Here is a 15457-nt window from a genome sequence, read left to right on the forward strand (position 1 = left end):
ATATATAATCATTAGTCTTTTTCTGAACCATACAAGAGCAAGCTGAACATATGATATCCATTGTCCTGAAATACTCCAGAGTATATTTCCTAAACATAAGGATACTCTCCAACATAACCTTCCAGATCAGGAAATCAACATTGGCACAGAATCACCAGCCAATCCACACTCTATTCAAGTTTCACCAAGTGTTCCAACAACAATTCTTTTTCCTTTCTAATCCAAGAGTCAATCTAGGAATAAACTTTGCATTTAGTTGTCACGTGTCACCAGTTTCCTTTAAATGGCAATATTTCCCCTTTCTTTCCCCATTTTTTATGTTTTTCCTCGACAGTTGTGTTTTTATTTAAGCGTATACAGGCCTTCATTTTATAGGGTAACCCTCAACGTGAGGCTGACTGTGCTTTCCTTATAAGGAGACTAGGGCCATGCACTCTCTCGGCAGGAATAGAACAGAAATGAGGCTTCCTTCACATCAGGAGGCCCATGATGTCAATTTGCCCTGGGCGCTGGTGAGGTTCATTTTGACCAACTGCTCAAGTCAGTGCCTGCCAGGTGTTTCTACCAGAAAGTCACCATTCTTCCCTTCATAATTGATAAATATTTTTGGGGAATACATTCCAGTATTACATCAATATTCTGCTCTTCAAGCATTCCCCTGCCTGTCTTAGCATCATTGACAACTGCAGCCTGAATCAATCACCACTATGATGGATGTCTTATGTTGATGTTTCTTACATTTTCATCATTCCTTCTACATTTATCGTTATCCTCTTGTAAGAAAGAGCTTTCCCTTCTCTACTACTTTGTTCCTTTACTTTATTCTATCAACATGGATTCATGGATTCTTATTTTATTCAATGAGTTTTATCCAGTACTATCATTATTTATGTTGATGTTCAAATTGCCCAGATTTGATCAATAAGAGCCCTTTCTAGCTGATCCCTGTATCCTTCTTTTACGTCCTCGTCATTCTTTGAGCACTTCCTTACTTTTGGGCACAAGATGTTCCAGTCTCATCTTGTCCTTTCTTGTCTATGTCTGGAAGCAGATAATTCTCCAAGAAGCCCTGGTTCGTTTTAGTGGAGAATGGTGTTTAGAAACCAAGATCTGGGAGCTTGGTGTGTCATCATTACTAGGATATAATTGCTTCTAGTCCTTCCAGAAATGCATGTACATGCAGATGTACACACACCTATAACCACATATATTTACATGTATCTGCAAAGACTAAAATTAAATTCATGGTTCTAATGTGTGTGTAAATACACACCTGTAAGTGAGGTCATAACCCATCCAGTACCTCAGGGTTCTTTCTAGCCTTCCCCCTTGCCATGTTTGCAAATCACTTTTCTAACAGTAAGAAGCTTGGCTCCCATGAGTCTCAATTTATTCATTTATTTGCTCAATGTAACCAATCTCCTAACCACACTGGTGGCCTCTGCCCACGGTGCCTTCACGTGTCCCACCTCTAGCCACCCAGCACACCAGAGCCTCTGTAAAGCCCCCAACACCCCACTTCCTCAAACACCAAATAAGCCAATACCTCTGCAAAATCTTGTCTTTCTTATCGTCACTTCCCACATTTTTCCTTCCTTTTGGTTCAGTCATTTAATGTAAAAAGCCATATAAGACATAATACTCGCTCTCCTAAAGAGGACGCATCCTAACATCTCCCGTGGTGACCACACGTATCCTCAGCACGCATAGGAACGCTACCAAGTGTACACGGTTAGGACCACCCCTCCCCAAGGGCCTCCTCGTCTCCCCCCATGCTCCCACCCCCACCCCAGGCTGCAGCTTCCAGGGATGTGGCCTTCTCAAGGGGCCTTCTTCCTCTCTAGAGCATCTCTCGAGGCCAGAGCGCCGACCAGGGACTCCGAGGCCTTTCACAGCTCACTCCCATGGGGCCTTCTCCTCAGCCACAGGAGCGCGTTCTATCGGAAGGGAAAAACTTATAAGCCAATCCTCTTTTTGCTCATCCTCATAGATCCCGCTCTAAAGAAACCAAACTACGTCAAACCCAGTGAGAGACAGTATGGGAGCAAGCATAAAAGACACAGGTCTGCTTTGGCAAAAGGGGCTTTTTTTCTTAACAGGCTTGAATGTCAAAGTGTCGCTTATGGATGAGAAGAGAAGCCACAGAAAAATGGTAGCAGCAAGAAATGGCAGGGTCTGGAGTCAGAACCCAAGGATGGGGGATGGCTGGGCAGGGGTAGGCAAGTTGGGACACCCCACAGAGAAGCAGCCAGAGGAGTCCTTAATCACCCTCTTCCTCCCACTAACAAGCCACCCTGGACAGCAGAGGTCACCCTCCAGGCAATGTCTGGGCAGGACTTGTCCCCCCACCCCGCCAGAGGCATCCTTCAGCCCTCCAGACACCCTGGCTCCAGTCCATTGTCCCTGGCCAGAACTTTTGCAGCAGAGCTAGAGCCCATCTGCAGGACGAGACCCTCCTTTGTCCAGGAAGCTCTGAAGGCAGATTCAGCCTCTGATCCCAAGCTGTCTCCCAGCCACACGCACCCAAGAAGGGAAGTTGGGAACAAGTGGAGAATCTCACTTATCTCCCCAACTGGCCAGCTCTGTCTTGGTTTCATTTCACTTATTTCACTTGTGGGAACAGAGTCCCAGAGAGAGGTTTCCAGGCTCTTGGCCTCACGTGGAAAGGTGCTGGCTTGGTTATTAGATGGCCATCCACTGTGGCTGGGTGGCCATCAGCTGTTACCGGTTAGCGATTAGCCACTAATATAACTGTCGTGGCTATGCTACCACGTTGGTTGGTTGGCAGAGAAGCGGACGGCAGACTGCAGCTAGCAAGTGGGGTTAGCAAGCGCAGATTGCAGATTGTGTGGATCCTACTTACTGTGTTTCGCCCGGCCGCCAGCGAGATTGGGGTGCAGGAAGACACCTCATTGGGACACTAGCAGCTGTTTGCTTCCTGTGTCTCCAACCCAGCTGCCAGCGAGACTATAGTGGTATGACTCCCCTATCTATGGCTCCGTGGGTGTTCCTTTTTGGCCTCGCCATATCCTGCGTTCTTGTGCGTGGAGCGAGACCAGAGTCCCTGCATGACCACTCCTGGGGCCTAACAGAACAGGCCAAGCAGAGCACAGAGCAACCAGGTGGTTAACGGTGCCGATGTGAACAGGCATGGTGAGCAAGAAGCTCAAAAGACTTACAGCTGTGAAAAAACTTCATTGGCCCTCCCAGGACTATGGTGTGCCGGGCTGAGAGAGGTGAAATGATTCCTACACACACCTCGTTCTGGACGCTGACCTGCTACCAGCTTACCGACCCCTTCTACTTCTCACTAAGTGTCTGTGATGGTTAATTTTAGGTGTTGACAGAGGAACCAGATTTTAGTCAAACATTATTCTGGGTGTTTGTGTGAGGGTGTTTTTGAAAGAGATTAACATTTGAATGGGTAGACTGAGCAAAGCAGACTGACTCTCCCTGATGTGGGTGGGCTTCATCCAATCACCCGAAGGCCTGAATGGAAAAAAAAGGCTGACCTTCCTGAGTAGGAGGGAATTCATCCTGCCTCTTCTTGGGTCTCAAGACTGCTGGGTTTCAGAATGAAATTATACCACTGTGTCTCCTGGTTCAGGACTTCAGGCTCAGTCTGGAACTGTATATTACCTTCTGCTCTTCTGGGTCTCTAGCTTGCTGGGTCTCTAGCCTGCAGATCTTAGGACCTGTCATTTTCTAGAATCACATGAGCTAACCCTTACAATAAATCATAATGCGTACATACACACACAGCCTATTGGTTCGGTGGTTCTGTTTCTCTGGAGAACCCTGACTCATATAGCGGCCCAGAGGGGGCAACGACTTGGCCCACGTGTCTCAGCACTGCCAGGTGAGGACATAGGTACCCATATTCCAAGCACAGCCTCCTCCTTCTCTTATTTCTCAGTTCATAAGGACCGGGACCCCATCTATGGAATAGCACCCTATAATGGCTTTAGCCAAGAGAGGGTTCGCCCAGGTGCAAGGGGCAGCCACTCAGTATGCCAGGTCAGTCAGCAGCAGACAGGAGAAAGCATGTGTCTGCAGAGTCATAGAGACCTGGGCCCAACATCCAGCATCTCTTCAAACTAGCTTGTTTGCTGAACTGCTTGCTCTAAGCCTCAGTGAGCGCATCTGTACGATGGGGATGTATCACCGCAAAGCTGTCGGAGGATTAAACAAGACCCTGGTTGCCGAGCCCCCAGCACAGGGTCGAGCCCACAAATGAAGCTCAGAGAGTATTAGTTCTCTCCCCTACTTTTTTCACTTTCCGTCTTCCAGTGGAAAACTGGTGTCAGGGAAGGTAGGCCCCACTCAGCTCTGTATGGCCAGCCATGAATCTCTGGGAACGTCCATCACCCTCTTCCTTGTCCTACAAAGCACTCAAAAAATGAGCAGGGCTTGTCTTGTTCATCCCTTAGTTCCCAGTGGCCTAGGGCCCAAACTGGTCCACTTCAGAATGGATGGAGACCACCCCTCCTCCCCCATTCCCCAAAGCACTCCAGCTCCTCACTTTTTACCAAAATTAAAATGTTTGAGGGGGGTGGTAAAAGAGGGTAAAGAAGGTCAAATACATGGTGATGGAAGGAGAACTGACTATGGGTGGTGAACACACAATGCACTATATATAGGATATATCATAGAAACGTACACTTGAAACCTATAATTTTACTAACCAATATCACCCCAGTGAATTTAATACAAATTTAAAAAATAATAAAAAAATAAATATTTGAGGGACACAGATTCACCAAAAATTCCTAGAGTTTAAAAGGCACTTGAGAGAACATGTCATCCAGGGCTCAGAGAAGGTGACCCGTCCAGGATCAGATGGTGGCCGAACTGGAACAAGATTCTGACTCTATCAACTCAAGACCCGAGTCTGGGAGGAACCCAAAACCCAGCCCCACTCAAACTAGCTTTTAAAGAGAGTTGGGCTTAGCCAGTGATTCTCAGCGTGTGCCCAGGAGCAGCACCTGGGTACTTGTTAGAAATGCAAATTCCCAGACTCCACCCCAGACCTGGAATCGGAAAGTGTGGGATGGGGCCCAGCAAACTGCAGTTTAACAAGCTCTTCACCCAATTGCTCTTCACCCCGAGGTCCATTGAAATCACCTGAAGAGGCCTTGAACCGCCAATGTCAGGACCGCGCCCTCAAAGTGCTAACTTCATTGGCCCAGACATCTGTAATGTTAAAAGCACCCCATGTGATTCAAGCGTACAGCCCAGTTAGCCCAGGCTAACTCCACTCACCTGAATTGCTCACCCTTCATGCTCTCAGAAAACCAAACTGGAAGGACACATAAGGGGGCCTGGAACTGAGGACATGCCATCAAAGCCAGCCCTGACCCTTCGTTATGGCTGCCTAGACAAACCTCTCCTCTGCATCCCTGGAGGGGCTCAGCCTCATAACTTGTGTGGCACTCTCAGCAGGGTCACTGAAATGCAAACCTTCTGCCCAACATCTCACCAAGCCTCACTTCTTTCATTAACTCATGGGAGGACACCCCCAGCACAGCAGCAGGTTCCAGGACCTTGTCTAAATTACTGAGGATGACACTCAAGGCCTTTTGTCATCCAGCCACCACCCACATCTCCAGCCTTCTGTCTTCCTGCATCATGCTCACCTTCTCACCTGCACACATGCTGCCCACTCTACCGAGAATGTGCTTCTCACCTTTTCTGCCTGCAAACTCCTGCTGTATCCTTCAAGGCCCTACTCAATTGTCACCTCCCCTTTGCAGCCTTCCAACTGTTAGGGCTTTTAAGAGTCGTGATCTACAAAAGCCTAACTCAAGCAGTTTATGCCACACAGTGACGTGTTTGGCCTTCAGAACTGAAAGTGGGCACCGTGCCTCGTATGTAGTCATCTCCCTCCTGCTCTTGATGCTGGTTTCCTCCAACTTGCCTTCATTCTCCAGCAGGCTTGCTCCATGTGGTGGCCAGATGACTATAGTATGTCCAGGCTCACTTCCTACCCGTGAGCTGTCCCAGGAGAGTAAGAATATCCCTGGCTCAATAGTTCCATGACAAGGCCCAGCGTTGATTTTTCACTGGATCGGGTCCCCTGCCTGTCCCTGAACCAATCCTGTCGCTATTGTCAGAGATGCTCTACTGGGCCAGAGAGCCCGGGGGCATGTGCCCATCAGGGCTGGGGATGGGGTCAGCCCAAACTAGACCAAATGGAGTGAGAGCAGGGGAGGTGTTTTTCCCAAAGGGAAATTAGGGATCAAATACCAGACAGAAGAATGGGACTCAGCAATAACATCCTGAGGCCTCTGGCCTTAACTGGATTAGGACCCATCCTGTCCATCTGGAAGGCTCTGTGTTCCCCCTATCAGAGCATGACAGTCCCTGCATGGCACTTGTCTTTGCACTGGCTGCAAAAAAAACGTGAGCTCCTTGAGGGTAGAGACCCCAGCCTCGCTGAGTCTGAAACAACTGGATTGAAAACCTCTTACAGCAGGCCATGTTTCTCCCTGACTGGGGAAATGGCACAATCATCTCTCTTGGGGCAAGGTGGTCTTAGTATAGAGAACACCTGTAAAAGGTGAAAAATCCAGGTGCACTAGAGGAGAAGAGAGAGGAAAATTGCTCTGTATGATAATATCGGGAGTTTCGCAGCCCAAAAAGGAGCAGGCAGGAAGACCTGAGATGGAGGAAAGAAAAGAAAACTCACAAACACCTTGAGAGGCAGACTCAAAGCCAACAGGCAGCCAGTGTCTCCCAGAGGCTGGAAGAAGAGTATTAGAGGAGATGCTGGGGTGAGCTGGGCGGCTGTACCCCTTCTGACTCCTTCAAGTGTTCGGCAAATCTCTGCTATACGCAACAGCCTGTGTTTGCAGCTGATTTGGAGAATCAAGGGGGAAAAGGCTAGGTTCCTCTGCAGACTCCACACAGGGCAGAGGAAAGAAACCATGCACATTGAGCTGACGATACACCTAATACCATATCTCACTGATTTTAAGATGCCCATCTTTTTTTCACAATTTACCCATTCTGAAACCAGGTCGGTCTCATAACCAACAGTAGAACATACCGTGTTTCCCCAAAAATAAGACCTAGCCTAACCATCAACTCTAATGCATCTTTTGGAGCAAAAGTTAATGTAAGACCGGGTCTTATATAATTTAGAATAGAATAGAATAGAATACCTGGTCTTATATTAATTTTTGCTCCAAAAGATGCATTAGAGCTGATGGTCCGGTGAGGTCTTATTTTGGGGGAAACACGGTAATTGGCAGCATTTTTTCTTTTGTGTCAGTACGTAAAATAACAATGCTGCTTATAATCGTTACTGTGACATCTTGGATTCTCTGGAATACTGCATGTAAAAGAACAAGAACCATTTGGTCGGTTTCTCTGTGGTCCATCTGAGGGACGTAACCTGGGCATAGGCTGAAATCCACTTCCTTGCAAAGCACAGAACATCCTGACTATGAAGTGTAATACTGGGGGCACTACCTCTGCTGAAAGCCTGCTGCCCTGACCACTTCCATTTTATTGAGTCCGACCCCAGCCCAACAAAAGCCTGCACAGCTGGGAAAGATGTGTCTGGAAAAGGAAAGTAGTTTCTCAGATGTGTGATGTGTACAGAGGAAGTGAAATATGGTATACTTTCCTTCAGCCCTGCATCCTGCACTTGCCAGCTGCCCATGACCCATGGAGGGCCACACAAAGACACAAGGCTCACAGCCTTCCAGGGCTGGAGGACAACCATTTCTGTGCTGGGATGAAGGACAGTTAGCACTCACCTAGGAAATGCTGCCCTCCCTCTAAGAAAGTCCTGTTCTACTTAAGATCAGCAAACCCAGGCCTCTTCCCGAGCTCCCCTGAAGCTCTCTCCTTGACTGTCTTCAAACCCTCAGTCCCAGCTTTTCTTATTCTGGCCATGCACCTGAGGCCTGGCTGGGTGGGGAATGAGGGTGGTCTCACTGAGGCGCAGAAGACTAAGGCTGAGCCCAGCCCTTGGAGGAAGGCAGCATGGTGTAGCCACAAGAATCACAGACAGAGTGACCATATAAAATATCCAGTGTCCTATATTTTTATTTGTTAAATCTAGCAACGCTTATCAGGGGGCAACCCAAAGACCATGAGTCTCTGGATTCCACGGCCACTAGATATAGCCCCTTCCCATTGGGTCCAGCATCGAGGCTCTACACAAGGGAGGTCACATTTTTCCAACTGCCTCACACTTCTGTGGGCCCAGGTCACCTGCAGGCCACTTGCCCTTCTGCTGTGACCCTCAAAGGCTACCTCTTTCAAACCAGAGTTTCCAGCTATGAGCCTGGCAGGACCAGCTTCACCAGCATGTGTGATTGGCAGAATAACAGCCCCTCCCAAAGATATCCAGGTCCTCATCCCCAGAACCTGTGAGCATGACCTTATATGGCAAAAGGGACTTTGCAGAAGTGATTAGAATTTTAAGAGTATCCTGGATTATCCAGGGTGAGTCCTAAATGCAATCATTTTATAAGTTGGCAGAAGATCTAACTACAGAGAAAATCGGAAATGTGACAAGGGAAGCAAGATGTTGAAGTGAGGGAGGGGCCACAAGCCAAGGCATGCAGGCGGCCTCCACAAGCCGGAAGGGGCAAGGAAACCCATTCTCCCCTAGAGCCTTGGGAGGAAGTACAGTCCTGCTGACAACTTGACTTCAGCCCAACAAGACCCATCTCAGGGTTCTGGCCTTCAGAACTGTGAGAAAATAAATCGATATTGTTTTAAGTCACATAGTTTGTGGTAATTTGTTATCAGTTGCACACAGCTCATGTTCAAGGGACGCACACTTGGTTCAATGCTCTGTTGGTGCCGTCTTAAAATTCCAATTTTTGAACAGGCACCACGCATTTTCATTTTACACAGGGCACTACAATAGCCGGTCCTGGGGTCTGGTATATTCGCAGATCCCACCTCTACCCCCCGCGAAATCCAACACGTTACCTAGAGCATCAGTGTTACTCAAAAATGGGGCAGAAAGGCTTTATTTTTGTATTAAAGCAATCATACACATTCTAGGAGAAGGTGTTTTTTTAACATCAGGAGGGGTTACTCCTGGCCAAATGCCCAGGCCATCAAGGGAATCACCAAGTCTCCTTTGCCCTCAGGGATGACACCCCTGGAGCAACCACAGTATTTCTCTCAATCCAGTGCACTCTACAATACCTCCACCTCCAGGAAGCTTCCAAGGATTGATCACAGAGGGTTGGTGGCCCATTCTTTGCCCTACCCTCTCTAGATCAAAACCTCCCTGTGCTCTCTGGCCTCACTCCTCCTGTCCCTAATAGCCATAGCTCTTTTGGCATATTTGTGGCACAGACCCTGTCTGAAACTCATTGGTCAGCACTTCTAGACTGGGCTCCTGGGTCAAGGTCATAGCTTATTCATCTGGTATTTGAATGAGACTTCATGGGCTTTGGCGTCAGACAGTTGGGAGTTCAAACCAAGGAGCACGGATGTATTCTTTGACTCATTCACCCACAGCCTGAGCACCTGTTACGTGTCAAGCACTGTTCTAGACACTGGAGATATAGCAAAATATCGAATTATGCGTTTTCAACTTGGCCTCTCTGCCATCCTCTTCTATAGTCTCCTCTACAGAGGGAAAATCAGAACCACATTTCCCAGAATCTCCTCCCCTGTCAGTTTCTGGGTTAGGGGCTCTAAATAAGAAATATTCAACAGAGATATGAAAGTCAAAAGAGGAGAAGCCATTTTTCTCTGGAGTGATTGTAGGCCGACACATGGGCAGATTAGATGTGAAGCTTGCAGTAACTTCCAGGTAAGTGCCTGCAAATTACTTGCAGTTGAGTGAGCTAGCCAGCAGCAATTTCTTGGAAGTTCTGTAAGATTTGCGGCAGCTTCTAGGCAGGTCTTGAGAATTACCTTCCTTCTTGCAACAGAATGAGACAGTTTTCTATCAATTCTGGCATTTCTCAAAATTCACAGTGGCCTCCGGGTGAGCTCTTAACAACCACCCACTTTCCTGTGGCAAACTGAGACCACCAATGACCCCCACAAGTCTCCCAATAATTGCGTGACTAAAAGTTCCACAGTTTAAAACCCTTCACACATGGAATCCATAGAGTGGCTTCTGTTTTCCCAACCAAACCATAGCTGACACCGACAGCCCACAAATCAAAGTTCCTGGTCTCAAAAGAGCTTGTATTTATAGTGGACTGAGGCAGGTTATAAACAACGAAAGAAATAAAGAAAAGTGACTTTGGCTGGTGTTATCAGAGGGGCCCTCTCTGAGGAGGTGACTTTTGAGCTGAGACCTAAATCATCCAAAGGAGGCAGACAAAGGAAAATCCAAGAGAATTTTCCAGACAGAGGGAAGAACAAATTGAAAGGCCTTGATGAGGGAATGAAGATAGTGTGCCCAAGAAATAGCAAGAGGCCTTCACTACTAACCAAACTAGAGAAGCCCCATCCTACCTCTAAGCCACGATGAGCACCTAATCTCCTCTCCTTCTTCGAGAACCTATGACTGTCTACAGTGATCTTACTCAGCTCTTTGTTTACTGGAATATTGTCCATCTACCCCCATTGCAATATAAGCCCATGCAAGCAGGGCCTTGTCTTGTTCAACACTCTGCCCCCAGTGCCTGGCACAATACCTGACCACCAGATGTTTAATGTTTGGTGAATGAACCAACAAGTGAATAAAGGGTGATAAGTGCCATAATGGAGGTGTACTCACGGTGTAATGGAAGCAGTAAGGAAGGATCATTAACTGTGCAGGGGCTAGGAGCTAGACTGTAATGGGTTTTCTTACGGACAGTATTTGTCTGCCACTCTGATAAAAGAGAACAAGAACCGGGTGAGCATAAAAGGGGCCATTGGCACTGCACTTTCCACTCTGTTTATCCATGGACGGCGTTCAGTTTGGCTCAGTCTGATGTAGACATTCTCCTGAGCATTAAGTGGGAAAGGAGTTTCAAGGCCTAATCATCGCTTGGCCTCACATAACATAGTTCTCCTGTGACGAGAAAACAGCTAAACTGCAAAATCAGAAATGCCTCTGGGTTTTCTGTCAGTATGTGCACTGACACAGTCTGCATGGATGACAGTTGGTACATAGGTAGATATACATTTTTTAAAGCCTGACACATTTGCCCACTTATGTTGCCATGGTGACACCCACTATCTAGGATGGGATAAAAAAATGTAGTAACTGAAACCAACCAAAGTCAGGTTGCTAAGGTCTCATCCTCCCTCATGGTCCTTCCCGCCCCCCTCTGCTCCTCCAATCTTGGTTTCCCATGATAACTGAAGCACAGAGTAAGTGGTTGGTAACAAAAGTCCTTTACAAAACACAAGTCTGATCATGTCAGTCCCTTGCTGTACATCAGTCAGGGGCTCCTCTGCTTTCCACTTAAAATCCAAATTCCTTCTTGAGGTCTGTGAGGCCCTGTATGAGCTTCCCTACAGTTCACTGTCTCACGGGCTTCTTCCAGGGTCTTCAGCAAGCCAAGGGCTTTCTCTCCTCGGTACCTTCGCACATGCTGTTCCCCAGCTGTCTGGCCACGAGGCATCTGTCACGTCCTGGTATCCGTCACCTCCTATGTGAAGTTGGTAACCCTGGGGACTCCCTCCTAAGATGGTTTTCCTTTCTAACCCTACCTGCAGTGTATAATTATACATCCATTTATTCATTCTCTTCCTCTCCCACTTAATTATAAACTCTTTAATAGTAAAGTCCTTCTATTTGTTAACTCTTATAATCCATTGTCTAGCACGGTGTCTGGCATGTAGTAGGTACTCAGTAAACATTTGTATTAAATTAATCGTTACCCATCTCCACCCTAAGGGAAGGAAGGAGATTGACCAGCAGCATCTCCGAACCCAAGGGGAGAAGGAGGAAATAGTGAACTGGAGGTACCCAAGGACCTGCAGGGAGCCCAGCTCAGCCGAGGCTGAGGAGAGATAGGAAGATTCCTGGCAGGTTGGCCCCGTCCCTGGGGAGGCTACTGCTGTCACACCTGGGAAAGACCTCTCCACGTTGGTCCTTCCTTGGCTGGGTTCTAGAGTTGGGAAGCAGCTGCCTGTAGTCGGAAATAAAGCAGAACTCACTTCCATGTTAAAATCCATGGTGCTTGGAAAGCTAGTCCTTCCCCCCAGAGCTTTTTGATCTTAATAATAATAACTAGGATTTATCAGCACATCTTCCATGTCAGATATGCTGAGAGCACTTTACGAGATCAACTTGTTTAATCCTCACAACAGTCCTGTGAAGTTGGGGATATTGTTATCCCCATTTTTCAGATGAGAAAGTCTCAGAAAGGTTAGGAAAATTGCCCAGAGTCACAGGGCTACTAAATTTGAAGAGCTTGAGCTCTTAACAATTTAGACTGCCTCTCCTTAAGTACTCGTGTAACTTATTTCTCCTTCTAACCAGCCTGTTGACTCCTCGTCAGGCAGAGAAAAGCCTGAGATCTCATCACTAGGCACTAGGATTAGTGAGAGGTGAAGAGTGAGGAGCACGTTTGAGGAGGCTGGGTGTTTGACCTTACTGAGGAGGTTTGTCATTCTATGGGAGAGTTTGGGGAGGAATTAGGGTGATTAAAAGAATAGTAAGTAAACTGGAGAACAATAAAACAATGCTGAAAGTATTAGGTATTAATAGCAGCTGCTGCAATAGACACATTTTGAAATCTCAATGGCTTAACCCAGAAAGGTTGATATCTCATCCGCACCACAGGCTGGTGCTGGTTGGTGGCTCTCCTCCAAGTGGTGACTCAGGAGCCCAGGCTGCTTCCATGTTGCAACTCCACCATCTCAGAGTCCTTCACCCCACCTGCCTGGAGGGGAGAGCCAGAGTGTGGAGAAGGCCTCAGACTGCCTTGGACTGAAAAGGCTGTACCACTTCCACTTACATTTCCATTGGCCAGAATGTAGCCACATGGTTCCAGCTGAACCGCAAAGGAGGCTGGGAAATGCAATCTCCTGTGTTTAAAGAGTTTGACTCTAGGGAATTGGAATCAGAGGTAGGGTGTAATAATGTACTATTTTAATTTTATTTTTTTAACCAGGTATTCATTTTACCTTGATAAAATAAAAATTAAATTTATTTTTAAAAGGGAAAAACAAAGAAAGATAACGTTATCGCTTCCCTAGTGAGCAAAGGGCAAGGACAATGACACACGATGGAGGCACAAAGCAGAAACCCAGAGGCATGGTTCTAGCAAAATGTACACCATCTCCAGACTCTTGCCACCCCGTGGAGAGGTATGCTTCGGCCAGGCACAGCCAGACACACTTTAGGTTGTGCTAAAGGGGAGGGACCCTAGAATGGTTAGGTTGGTTGGGTTATGCTGGGGAAACCCCAACATCTCAGTGGCTGCATGCAAGTTTCTTTCATCTCATGTTCCTGTCCCATGAGGGCTAGGGGAGTGGCAGTGCTCTGTCCCACAGAGGCACTCAGAGATAAGGCTGAAACAGGCTGCTCCACCCTGGAGCTGCACCCCTGGTAACTCACAGACAACTCAGTTGTCGCAGCTGAAAGAGGCAACTGGAGGGAGGTAACCTGCTCCTGTATACTTCAGAGCAGAAATGACACGCATCCTTTCCTCTTACAGCCCGTTGGCCAGAGCCACATGGCCCCATCCAACTGAGATATAACCCTCTGGGGGCCCAGAGGTAGGAAAACTGGACATTGGTGCACACTTGCAATGTCTACACAGATCTTGATTTCCTGTCACCAGAGAAATTTTAGAGGAGTTGGGAGGAGGCAGGGACTCCCTGACAGGGTTGGAAGACTAAAGAGCTTTGCTTATAGCCTACCATCAGCGTCAAGCTATGGACACACCAATGGGTCCTTCCACAATACCTGAGTCTGTCACCTGCCACGTGAACCCATTATAACATGAAATGGGTGATTACTTTGCAGAATTGGTGAAATGGAGGAGAAAGATTGCTGGGCTCAAACATCCAATCCATTCCCCTGCTCTAAGTAGGACCTCATCAAACCAACCATAAAGACCACAAAACCAATGGGAAAAAAAAAAAATTTAACGTGATTGTTAAACCACAAAAAGAGCTCCCTCTAAAGACCCACCAGGTCCTTTCCAGTTCAGCTTCCCTTTCATTTCTTTCAGAGATGATATGAGACCTTTGTGACCCAATCACCTCATCAGCAAGCACCCTTATCTCATCTTTGTGCTGTTCCAGAAGTCATCATTGGCCTAAATAAACAGAATCCCCACTCTCCTGTGTAGGGGTTTTATTCTAGATATTTCTCCATATTTAGAATAAGCAAAGGCTGTTGTTATCCCTTACATTGGCTCAAGGCTTCTAAGACGAGGAAGCATTCAATCTTGGTCAGTTTCCATCAATACCGGGGGTGCCAAAAAAAATGTATACACAAGACTTGTATTCATCTTTTGTTGCCGGTATATATTGGGTACTACAATTTTAATACAGTTTTCTCCTTTCTTAAAATGTGTATACATGTTTTTGGCACCCTCTGTATAAAGATTATCCCACAGCCATGTACGTGTCTTAGAGAAGTGGTAGAGATAATAATAACAGTCAACACTGAGTGTGCCAGGCACATAGTGCTTCACTTGTTTTAACTTCTTTGGTCCTCCCAACAGCCCAGAGAGGCAGGAATTATTATCACCCCCATTTTACCCGGGATGAAAGAGATTTAGCAATTTCCTTAGGTTCACACAACTAGGAAGTGGAAGAGCTGGGACATGAGCCCATGCAGACCGGCACTGGAGCCCAAGGTTTGAAGTTTTACAAAACTGAAGTTCAAAATCCTAGCTTGGCCATTTCCCACACACGTGACCTTAAGAAAATCATTTCTTACCTTTAAACTTCAGTTTCCCCCTTTAAAAAGAAGCCATGGTTTCTCCTAAAATGGTGGTGTTAATATCTACTTCTCTAGAATATTCTCTGTATATTTCTCAGTTCAGGCCTGGCACATGAAAGCAGCAGGACAAGTCCCTTTTTATATGCATTCTAGCCAAAGCTGCCTAGACAAGAGTTCTTGATCTCCTTTTGGAGAGCTCCTATATCTCCCATCCCCATGTTTTCCATCCATAAAATAGAGATCAATGCCATTGTGATTACACATAAGGCACAGAGTAGGTGTTGGAATGCTTTCGTCTTCCCTCTCCCCTCTGACCCTTGGGCATTTGGGTTATTTCCAGTTTCTCACTGTTATAAACACCTGGCCAACATGGTTTGCTCAGGCCTGTGCCTGGCTCGGCCTCTGGCATTTCTCCCCACCTTCTGAGTCAGACCCGGTTGGGGAAAGTTTCCTCTGGTGATGCCTAAGGGGGACTGGCTGAGAAGCACCTTGTGGCACAGCCCTTGCCCTGGGACTGGAAAGAGCACAAAGACACAGCTGTCTTCCGCCACCCCAGTTCCGGCTGGGGCCCTGTCTCCCTATGTCTTCAGACCATCACCCCACGTGGGAAACCACCTGATAAAAATGGGT

Source organism: Rhinolophus hipposideros, assembly GCF_964194185.1.
Source record: "Rhinolophus hipposideros genome assembly, chromosome: 20".
Lineage (NCBI taxonomy): Eukaryota > Metazoa > Chordata > Mammalia > Chiroptera > Rhinolophidae > Rhinolophus > Rhinolophus hipposideros.